The sequence below is a fragment of the Coturnix japonica genome, chromosome 4 (genome assembly GCF_054131305.1).
Source record: "Coturnix japonica strain WE chromosome 4, WE-NBRP24, whole genome shotgun sequence".
Lineage (NCBI taxonomy): Eukaryota > Metazoa > Chordata > Aves > Galliformes > Phasianidae > Coturnix > Coturnix japonica.
Genome location: NC_140666.1, coordinates 27,132,355 through 27,144,757, shown reverse-complemented (window position 1 = coordinate 27,144,757; position 12,403 = coordinate 27,132,355). Strand labels below are relative to the sequence as shown.

Genomic DNA, 12,403 nt, shown 5'->3' with positions numbered 1-12,403 from the left:
CAGTACCGTTCTTCAGACATATCTTGAAAATACGGAAATAGAAAGGAAAATTAAGTTCTACATCCTGATAGGTTCCTCTTCTGTTACTACAGCAACCACAGTCATACTAAAAATAGACAAGGCACTTATTTCATCCCCCTGTCAGACAACATTTTGCATTTTATTTGGTTTGTACTAGCCGGAACACAGAAAGTGTTCCACACAACTGAAATAATAATTATTATATTAAATTAAAAATAATTTATATACATGATAATGATTATTTTAAAAAGTGAAATAATATATTGTATTTGACTGCTATGGAATTGCATTCATTGATATAAATTAGCTGGATAAATTAGATTATACATATTCCACCATTGCATCAAAGATTAAATTTCATCATGATATATTTTTCAAGCTTCTATTCATCTATCAATCAGATTTTCAGATGTCATGCCTCAATTAAGGCATCCTCATTAGATCATTGTTTTCCTGGGGCAAAATTCTGTAGAAACATTTGTGTGAAACGGAAATTAGTCTCTTCTGGCACTGGTGGAAGCTGAAATGTTTCTGGGCTTGTTTAGATTAAACTCCAATTCTCCTTCCACAATACTAGAGGGATTCAGTCTCAGTTTTCTCCTGTACATCTCTAAAGCATGTAGCCAGCAAATCCAAATTACTATATGATATATAAATCTGTTAGCATTTTAAAATTATTGCATCGAATTAAAACTATAGTTAGTAAATTATATATTAATTTATTTTCCAGGAGTAAGAAGTATTCCCATTAGTTCTTGAATACTAACAAAACAGCAATTTTTGAAGTTCCTTTCACAATTTTACATGGATTTTGCTTGATGAAAGGCAGTTCAAATTTTGAGCCTGTCTGGGATCTGTTTCATTGCAGTTAAGATTTTCATAAAGAAAAGTGAAGAATATGCTAATAACTTCACTGGTTAGTGAGCACCATATGATTGCTCCATCACAGAATATGAAGAGTAGGAATAAAGATTAAATTTTTCAGATAATTACCCACATAGAAGGAGTATGTTAAAACCATATGTTAAATCCAAACTGAATACACTCATACTCACTAATACAACATAGTCCCCACATACCTTCAGAGCCAATAAGCATTCCATCTTTAAGAGAAAAAAGCAATTAAAATATTTCATTTCTTTTTTACACCAATCCTAAAACCAGAGCACACTGTGTGCAGCATTGCAACATTTTACACTTCTTTCAACTACTATAAATAGCCAGCAGCAAATAAAGATTCTGAAGTCTTTATTTCTTCTTACTCTTCTTTATTATATCCAAATTGTTCTTAAAATACTTTTAACAGTAATTTATGCCTACAAAGCAAAATCATCATTTGCCTGTACTACAGCCAACAAAAAATTAACAGATAATATTCAGTCCAGGAAAAAGTAATAGGGAAGATATATCAGTGCTGGCTGCATTACATCCCAGTATGCTACTTTTCCCTAGTACAACAGTAATTGCAGGCTCTTTTTTATCACTTGTGAAATGCATAGTTGATGGTAGTGACTGTTGAAAAACCATGTTTTGCAGCTAAGAATGTGCTCTATTAAATAGCACTACTGTATCTTCAGTAGTTTCCACAGAAATGTAGAAGATATTGCTTTTGGAGTGAGCCATGTAAATTAGCCATAAAAATAAGCTAATTAATTATATTATCCACATCTGTGGAAATAATTCTGGAAACCATTAGTTCAGTTAGCCAGTCTCACAGTATGTTCATTAGGATTCATATCTTAGGATGTGAATCTCGCATCATAAGACCGAGTATTGTTGGATGGGACCCTGGGCAGTCTGGTCTAGTATGAAATGGGGAGGTTGGTGGCCCTTCTTGTGGAAGGGGGGTTGGAAATTCGTGATCCTTGAGGTCCCTTCAAACCTGGGCCATTCTGTGATCATATTGCATAGTATCTTACATGCAGAAAAGGGTATTTTGTTTTTCTTGGACTTCTCATCTTCTCATTTAGTTATTAGTCTTTCTGAGATTTTACATCTTTAAAGGAAACCTGAAATTACAAAGTTCTACTACTACTAATCACCTATGAAAGTTCATAGATGAGAGATAGAGATGCTGCTAGAAAGAAACAGAGGACAGAAGAAAAAATTGCAAATTGGAAATTATGAAACATTTCAGTGAGTTTTCTTTTACTAAAAATTAACATGATAGATATGTGGGCATGGCACAGAAGTGGAGGTTATTTATTGATAGTGACGGCTTTCTGTTTCAGTGAGATTTTGTTCAGTTTGCTCTACCACAACATCACTCAGAAAAAGACAGAATGAAACAAACTGTCAAAGATTCTAATTAAATACTGCCAACCCATCAGATAGTGAAAAAATATAAATATAAATACATTAAAACAAATCAAAACAAAACAACCACAGGACAGATTAGCAAAGGGCCAATGCAGACGATAAAATTTTGAAAAATTGAAAAGTGCCAAAAAAGTAACTTGGATGAATTTGTGTAGCTCAAAAATAAAATAACCTAATTGACTGCATGAAGAAATAAAAGAGTGCTGAATAAACAATGACTAGAATTCCAATATTTAAATACATATTATTCTTCATCATGAATTTAATACAATACAATTTAAAGTATATGAAAGCAGCAATGAGCCACTTAAATGCACTTAAGAAATTTTTAGGATAGTTAGAATTAGCCTTTAGCAATAATGTATACCACCAGCACATCCAAAGTATATCTTCACAGTTTATTGAAGTATTTTCTGTTGCGCTTTCTTGCTAGTGTAATAAATAACCATTGAGGAAATAAGCATTATGTAAAATAGCTAATAGATCAGCTAAAGATTATTACTTATGAGCAGGAAAAGATTTCTTTAGATAAATCTTCAGCAGGGAGTAAAAGAAGCAGCAGTATCTGAGCCTTCAAATTCCAGTTGCTATAGCAACAGGCTGTATTTTTAGCTATTATAACAACTTTCAAAAAATGTGGAGAATATCAGTGCTGGTCTGTACCACCTTTTTCCAAATTGTATGTTGCTGCCCCACAGAAAATTCTAAGCAGTGTTTTGCAAATATAAAATAGCTTGCATGTCATTTTCCCAGCTTGGCCTTAAAGCAGAGGAAAAAAAAAATAAAAAGAGGATCATTTTACAGGATTGTTTTACCTTCTAATAGGATTAAAGAAAAATTTCATCTAGATCTGTAACCTTCATAGATTTTGCTCCATTTAGAATCAGTCTATTTTTTCTTCTGTAGGCATTGGCAGTCACAATTTTCTCAATCTTTTATCCTTTTAAGTCATACACATTTCATTCCCTATTATTCCCTTCTGACTTCACAGCTCACAGTAATTTCTCAAGTCTCAATTTATTATGGCCAAATAAGGAATTAAAAGGTGGTAATGCACACTACCAAAGAAAATTCCCCATTAATTTTCTTTTGGATCGGGTATAAGTAGACAAACTGTTTCTCTTTTAGGGGAAACTTCTCATAATTTATAGAGAACTTTCTGAAAGACAAGTTGTCCTTTTGATTGTTTTCAACTTCCTTCCTATTTCTAACCGTCACAGTGTTCTGGTATATTGCTAAAATCCTGCTTCCTAACACCTGCACAGAGGGTCAATACAAAATGCTGACATCAGTCTGTTATTTTCATGCATAATACTTGTGTTAAGTTTAAGAAAAAAAAAAAGGATTTGTTTTTAACCAAATACTTACAGCCCAAGAATCAAAGCTATGGCAAGGTAAGAACAGAAAATAAACAGTCTTGGTATTCATAACAAAAAATCCACAACTGCTTCATAGTCACAGAGAAGGTGCAATTTCTATTTCAAAAAACTGATAGTTAATATCAAGGCAATCATCACAAGCAGAGTATGATTACTCATCATCAGAATCCTAACCACAGTTTAAACCACAAAATGTTACCTTAGCTGTGGCCTTTTCCTTCAGCACAGCAAAACATCTATTCAAAACAAGAGCCTTCAAAACATGGCTGCAGCTAACATCTGAGGACATAAATGCCTCGGATGAGTGAAATGGTCTGCTGTAAAAACACTTGCTGCTATAGAAATAACAAGAACTACTGAGCAATACACGAATCTGACACAGAATCTGCCCTATCTAGTTTTAGCCACAGAAGCATAGGCGGTTTTCCTTTGGGAAAACCAAAAAGCCAGTGCTATGAAGGAGAGTCAGTACTACCTCTTTTTTTTTTTTTCTTATCTTTTTTTCCCCCTACCATATTCTGCCCCTACTCGCAGGAAAACTGCTAATGAAAGTTTGCCATCTAGGACTAGCAGAAGTAACAATGAAAAAAATAAGCCTGTCAGATATGTCACACTTGACTTTATATTAGTCTATAATCTGTCTATAGACAGATAGACACAGAAAGCAAACTGCATTTTAAGACTGAAGTGTGTTGTTTCCTCTCCAGTGTTTATTTTTATAAAGATAAAGTGCTATTGAAGTGCAAAAGAATATATCATTGACATTCAGTTTTATAGACAGTCATAGAGACTTCTAAAGTAATTAGAATAAACCATAGGAGTTTACGTTCTGAATTAAAATGAACGATTATACACTCCAGTGTTGACTATAAATAAAGATTACAGGGCAAATGAATGGAAACGTTGCCCAGCATCTTTCAGCTTTAAGCCATTTGCTATTCAAATATAGGCCAAACATACGTCTACAACTACATCTTACTACCCTTCAACTGTATTTTCTGACTTGCCACAAGGATTGAAATATTTTGAAAAGTCATACTTGGCACAAGAAAGTAGGGCAGAAATAGACTCTTGAGAAATATTATTCAAAGACCATCTCAACCCAGCCAAATTCATCAGTGGAGTTCAGTGAACAACATCATACAGTAATTATTTGCTGAACTTAAAATGAATTTACTTTGGCACCAGGTCTCATCTGTTTAATTTCTGAAAACAAAATGGAAGTCAACATTTACTTCTAGGAAACAGTTTCTAAATGCTGAAGAGCAATTTAGGAACTTTCACCTCTATGCTCCTATGCTGAGTGCTACTCTATATCCTTTTCAGCAGGCACTCTTGCTTGGATGAATTCTTACATTTCCAAGCAAATGCTTGGAAAAATGTATGCCAGACATTGGTTCATATATGAGTAAGGCTGAAAGTAACAGCTGAAAGTAAATCAATGGAGGAAGACACTATTTCATCACTTGTGCTTCAGTAAAGCTAGAAAATTATGTGATCTCAGGCTTTATAACACAGTCATACATACAAATATATTTATTTTAAATAATAATATTATTTAAAATCCATGTAATTACAGATTTGATTTGTGTGGCCAGAAAATATGAATCTCAATAAGGAACTCCATGATCATTTCATTTCTTAAGATTTAAAGTCATACTGCCTATTTAAAATTAGTTTTTGACATCATTGTATAACTAAGGAGCAGAAGATGTACCGTATGATTTAGGCAAGAAGTCAGAAGAAGCATAATGAGGATGACAAATACTCAATATTCTATATTTACAGCAAGCTATTCACTGTATAAATCTGTGTTCAGTGGATTTTAATAAGTGCATCTGTTGTAATCCACATTTTTAAAGAAGAAAACATCTTTCAAAATCATTTCTATCAAAATATCTATTTTACACTGAATATAACCACAACACAGGTTTTTTGTTTGTTTGTTTAATAGGACAATAAATTCCACAAGCCATGGACCTTATTTTCCTACATCCAAGCCACATCATTAAAATGCTAGCAGGAAAGGTGGCTGTGGTTTTGTGACAGAAATGGATGGACAGCAGCTCACAGCAATGATACCTTGAAAAAGTCATTTTCACTGTAGGAGTAAGAATCCAGGTTCTTGCTTTGCTCATCACTTTATCATATCCTTATTGTTTGAAATTGTATTTATATAAGAAGCTAATATTAGCTGCTTGTAATAAAGATTCAAGCTTATTAACTTGATGGAATGGTAACATTCAAAGAAATCAAACATGAAAAACTACAGTGCTTAATTTATCCTAACTTGTATGGATGCACAATTTAACTTGTATCAGTGGAGCCTACTGATGAGTTGTGAGAACTGATGTTTCTGGTGAGAAGTATCACCAGTTTCCATAGTGCCTGGGTACCTACAGCATATCTGGGAGAAAGCTCAGCGATCAACCACAAACAAAATATATCTCTTCAACCAAACATCAGGGCAGAAAACGATAGCTTTTTGTGTCATCTTCCCAGCTCAGACATTTGTGACATATTAGTAAAATGGAAAAAACTGAAACTTTACATATAAAGGAGAAGCAAACTATATAAGACTCTGAAACAAAACCTCTTATGTGGAGTAAGGAAAAACAATAAAACAGAACAATTTACATAAATCACCTCCTTTTGTTTCCTTAAGCCAAGAGAATTAAATATGTGCAAATAAAAGTTCTATTTGCTCTAGAAAGCTGAGTGCCAAATTCTCATTTATCAGAGCAGCACGAATCAAAGCAGGTTGTTTTGTCTTGCTTCCATTGAATTTTGGTTAAGACTTTGTTTTCCCTTAGTTGTCATGGAAACAGGCAGAGCATATTAAACCAGATAAAGCATTGCTGACAAGAATAAAAAAAATAAAGTTGTTCCTATTCAGGGTGTCTTAAATGCTTTTGCAGATATTTAAGAAAGCGTGACACTTGTACACAGTTTGTTACTATTTAGAAGCGCATTTTACAGAATCAAATGCCCAGCTACATTTTAGTGAAACATTTATTACTATTTGCACGATTCAACAAATCATCATTTTAGCACTTCCCAGCATTTGCAATGAAATGGACCTTCTAGAGAGTAGAAGTGAGAAAGAAAGAGTAACAAAAAAGAAACTCAGAGGGAAAAGGAAACAAGACAGGGTGGCAGAAAGAATGACTGGAAAAGAATAAAGAACAAACTCAACTTCCTTGCCCTTACAGTATTTCAGAAACGGTGAAGTAGCCTGTTGATATTCCTACTACAAAAAACCACTCCTGATTCCCTTGTCTCACAGCAAGTTCTTACTCTGACTAGTGAAAGACTGAAGGGTTATAAAACATATGGCTGGCTAATGCTGTCAAGACAGGTGAAGGCTGGAACACTCAAAGTACTCCTGTTAAAACAGTCATGGAACAAAAATGCCATTCATTCTGCTGTGCTAAATTTTTCCTGAAAGATGTCACAAACTGGAGCATCCCACATCCAACTAACGTACAATGCCACTTTCCACAATATCCCTAGCAAAGCACTTCAGCGTGTGCAGTTTATTCATCTGCTTACCATCAGCATAACATTCTTACCTCCTTTTTAGAGTTCTACTGTGGACATTCCTTCCACCTTTCTTCCAAGTCCAGTGGGGTCACTGAACACAAGAACGGGCTGTGAAGGAGTGATACTCACAAAGCTGGGCAGGATGAAAGCTGAACACTGAGCAATGGGTGGGTAGCATGAGAAATGTAAGTACCAGTATGCTTGTCAGAACAGCTATACATCCTGTGCCAAGTGCTTTCTCACTCCTGCCCCTGGTAGGCAGCTACTACTACAGTAATCTCTGTAGCAGTTTTAGATCTACTTCATTGTCCTCTGGGTGAGACACTTCTGAGATCCTCCATGTGGCATTATAAGCAGGAGGTTTTTTAATTATGGATAAGAAATTATATTTCCTACAAGAGATATCCCTGCTGATACTGGCCCTGAAGAAACTTCTCAAAAATGTCACAACCTGGAGAAGATGCAGCCTGAGGATGTCATGATGTGGGCTACACTGTGCAGGATTATAGGGGACTCAGTTGCTTTCAAACATTAACCATCATCATGAATTCATCGCCCATGAATATGGTGTTACCCTGGATGACAAGACAATGGGAGGAAAGACTTCCTTTCTTACTTTTGGCATGTCAGATGTCATGAAGTGGACATTAATAGAGATGTGTTAAGGCCTTAAGAGCACTGCCCAAAGACATCCAGTAGCACTGTGCAGGCAGAGGAAAATACGACAACCCTTGACCAAGCCCAGTAAGAGCAATACAGTCAGTAAAGCCATGCCCTATTCACTGCAATGTCTTGCTTAAAGCCAGTGTATTTGAAGCTGGTCTTGATGCTTCCCATTTTCAAAGAAACATCAGGCAAATGAAGCATGTAACTTTACACATGATGCTGCATCTCTAGAGTTAAAAGGCCTTCATCAATAAGTAACACATTACTAACTTGCACTCCACAAGAGTACTTGCACACTTAGAATTAAGACCATATACACACCAAATGCCCATGCAAAATAAAGAAGTCCTAAATACCGACTTTCTAAATGGGAAAAAAATAAACTGTTTTTTTTGGGTTTTTTTTTTTTTTGTCAAACATACCAACTGCAGTATAATACTTGTATGGATAAAAACAGAACTGTACTGTTAAGTACTAATGTACTTAGCTCTTTAAAATGTATATCATAACAATATATGCCATATATATATAATAACAATATGTAACAATAACAGCCAGTTTCTAGCAGTATAACTATCCCCTTATACCATGGAATATGTTCATGCAAAGATGAGTGGTGATTTATTACAGTGACAGTCTATTAAATCATATATAACAGGACTTAAATCTCACTATACCTTCTAGGCTGGGATCAAACCCCATGTTTTCTTACTATTTGTTTTAGAATTATAAAGTTTTTTGAAATTGAAACGTGGAAGCTATGTCTCAAAGTTAATAACTAACTTACAATTCATTTATAAAATAAAGAAGAAAATCAATGCAAATTTGTGAAGACTCTAGCTAGGTAGCTACAAAGCTCTAATCAGAAGGGAACTATCCTGCAAAGGAAGGATTTGGTAATGTTGGAAGTATTAAAACTCATAATTACAGGATGCAAATAGATGGTATTTAAATTACTTCAAAATTAATATAGGAGATTGCTTAAATTGTGAGTTGCATAGATACATCAATTATATACCCATGTTTTTCCAGTATAGGCTGTGCTCTCAACTAACACAATTAAAATCATCTTAGAGGATGATGCATAGGATAATGCAGATGGCAACACAAGCAACTTAGCACCAGCGAGATTTTGTCATTGCTAATCTGAAGTTTGCCATATGCTCATAACACTAGTTTTAAGATTCACATAGGATTTCTGAGGGTATTTTGATTTCACAGAAGAACAGAGGCAGCATAAACAATGCTTATAGCTGTTTGCTAACTGAAAAGTGGGGACTGGAATGTGGCTTTATGGCCTTCCTAACTGGAATTTGAAGTCTGCCCATGACAGACAGCAGATACCAGTAGTCCTTAAGAGAAGACTCAAAATTGCTACTCCCCTATGCCCTGGCTGTTCTCTGAATTAATACGCAGTGTGTTAGCAGAGCAGACATCTGAATTTCTTTTTCCGGATGGAGGTTTTAGGCCACTGAATACTGTGCTCTACCTCTGAGACTTCATAGAAGGTTAAAGTTACATTCAAATTTTATTATTTTTAACAATGCCTGTCTCACGTTCATGTCATTAAGTAATTATTACTAATATTTTGGCTGTGAATGCCAGGTGCAATTTGGATCCCATAAACAAAAATACATACTGAAGACAGTGTTTTACTGAGGAATATAAGCAGTTTATCTGCACACAAATTCATGGGCTAGTCTCTGTCTATAATGAAGAAAACATAAACTAGGGAAAAAGTAAAAGTATGGTGAAACACCTGCTTTATTTGCATAGTTTTCTAATTTTCATAGAGTTTTTAACAGAACAAAAGATATTTCTCTGCAAGTAATTCAATACTCTATTGAAGTGGAGATGAATATGAGCTGCATTCTTTATTTTTTAGACAATTCTCAGCTTCTAGACTGTGAACTGACAAAAAATTACCTTGTAAAAGAAACTTTCAAAAAATCCAAAGCAGCCTAGAGAAAAAAAATCTTTAACCTAATTTGCTTCAGACTACCTTTACAAATAGTACAAGCAATTGGTCAGAATCTGAAATTCAGATTATGCTCAGTCTGAATCACATAGCAGATCTCAGTTCTTTAATGCCATAAACTGTGTTTCTTGCAAATAACTTATTTAGCCACATTTCTCAAAAAACTTCCAGAAATTTCTTCCAAGAAATTCAATTTTACCCTTGCAAGCTTGAATGGATTTAGTGTTTTAACTTCTCCCTGTGCTGACTTGCAAATATATAAACAGAATGCAAAATTAATATAGCTTCTCTTTCCTACATATTGTTGACATACTTGAAGTGGTCATCAGACAGCATTCTTTATATCTCAAAAAGGGGAAAAGATTTAAATTCACACTAGAATACATGTGCATTAAAACATGAAAGCACATATATATTAGCGAATTCTATTTCAATATAATTGGCAAATATTAAAAAAAAATAAAAAATAAAAGCTTGACAATACGTAAATTGACATCCTGTGACTCCTCTGCTAAATATATATATATTTCACATTTAAAGCTCAGTATGAAATAGCATTTGTGTATATTAACTAAAAATAAAAACATGACTGCTCTAATCTAAGAGACACCCAAGGACAATTTCATAGATCATGCTATTTTCTTATCAAATAGCTGATTAATCACTTCAGTTTTCTATTAAGTTTTTATTAATGCAAAAATTAAGTGTAACTGAAAGAAACAAAAAAAATACACTGTTACAGGAATGGAACTATTAGTATGGCTGATTAAAAGCACTGCAGGTTATTTACTTCAGATTCACCAGTGTTGAAACAAGCTTTGCAATCTTTATAACATAAGAACTCTCCAAAACAGTTTTTTGCTTTTTAAGTATTTAATTTGGAACTATTTGAATAATAAAAATGTTACTGAGAACACCGCAGTGGAATCCTTCCAATAATGTTCAACATTATCTAGGATATGGACATTTTTTAATCCTTCAGGCAGCTGCAGTGATTACTGTAGCTGTGATAGTTGCATAATTAATTGCAAATGGCAAGTGATGACACATTCCCTACTACCAGATCATGTTGTAAATCCCAAATCATATATTCTTGTAACAGATTTCTTTAAAAAAAAAATAATAATAATAATTTTAAAAGTATTTTTCTGAAGGGGGAAAAGGAAATGAAAAGCAAGGAAACGGTATGCAGAAAACTTAAGTTGTGCAACCTACTCATATCAGACTCTACACTGAATTTTTTAAAAGCCATTTTTCCCTGTAATCTACACAAGCCAGAAGATAAATATCCTTTTAACTTCTAAGTTCATTCAAATCACTTTTCTACCTTACTCTGGCAGATTTTTGAGCCAGATGGATGTGGATCAAGAATGTAGAAACATATGGCAGAAACGGTAACCAGTACCCCCCTAGATGCATAAAATGACTTGTTTCAGAAATCCAGGTTATAAATAGTCACTCTTGTGAGTTTTGTATTTTTAAAAGGTTGAGTTTTGCAGAACTTTTATTTACTTCATTTTTCTTCAGTGAAGTACTGTCATAACAGAGTTGAACTGATAAATGCTCAGAATAATTTCAGTGCTTAGTTACAATACTTTGGGCAGAACAACACAGCAAACTCAGTCTATATAACCACATACTCCGTCACCCTCAAATAGAAAAGACATTATTTCACTCACTGTTTAATTGTTACAAAGTGTTGAGTGTTGTCAATTAGCACTAGAAATACTGGGTTTTGTGTTGCTTTAATTTACATGTGGCAAATGATGCAGAGATGCAATTCTTCCTTTTATTTTATATATATATATATATTTTTTTTTCCAGAAATCATGCTCTTAGAATAACTTTGTCACATACACCTCACTCCTTTATTTGCAGTGCAGCCCAGCAAGCTAATTCAACAGGTCACTACCTAATTCATCTTCGCTACTGAATGGGAAAAGCCTGTGTACTCTCCTGCTAATCCTTTCTCTAATGTCATTCTCCATCTGTCCATCCAAGTATTTTTTCAGGTCCAGCTTTGGGAAAACGAACCCTTCTCACTTGAGTGGAACCAGAATGCTCTTCACCACTGATGGGCATATGGGATGGTGCAATTATTCTATCGTGCCACTCCCTATTCATACGAAGCTTTCTGCACTGGCTGCTCAAATAGAGCAGATTGTAATAAAGTTAAAGGAAAGTGAGAATTAAAATTATGTGTGAAGATGTGAAGAGCTAGATGTTACCCTCCCTTAGCTCTAACACTGCAGTGATTTCATCACTTTTGTTGTATGGTTGCAAACAGTAATATTTAAACATAATATTACTTCCATGGTTTTGTTGTAACTACAGATTTGTTCCTTTGATGTTACTTTTTTGATTTAACTGGCTAGTTGAAAAAAGCTGTTCACTTAGGGATGCCATTTTGAGGAATGGAACATAACTGAACCAAATATGGCTCTAGTGTTTGATATTAATTTACATACTTCTGGGCATTAGCATTAGTAATATTTAT

General features: G+C 34.3%; 1 long non-coding RNA gene across 6 annotated transcripts in view; it reads right to left on the bottom strand.

Annotated features, from left to right (window-relative positions):
- LOC107313058 (uncharacterized) overlaps positions 1–12,403 on the bottom strand; it is a 200,112-nt gene that overhangs the window by 131,003 nt on the left and 56,706 nt on the right. The window contains exon 1 of one of the 6 annotated variants that reach the window (XR_001554761.3): positions 7,292–7,461. The exons of 4 other annotated variants lie outside the window; for them this stretch is intronic. This is a non-coding gene — a long non-coding RNA (uncharacterized LOC107313058). Of the gene's footprint in view, positions 1–3,918; positions 4,033–7,291; positions 7,462–12,403 lie in introns of those variants that run through there. One more of the 6 variants, XR_014945722.1, reaches the window with a different exon arrangement.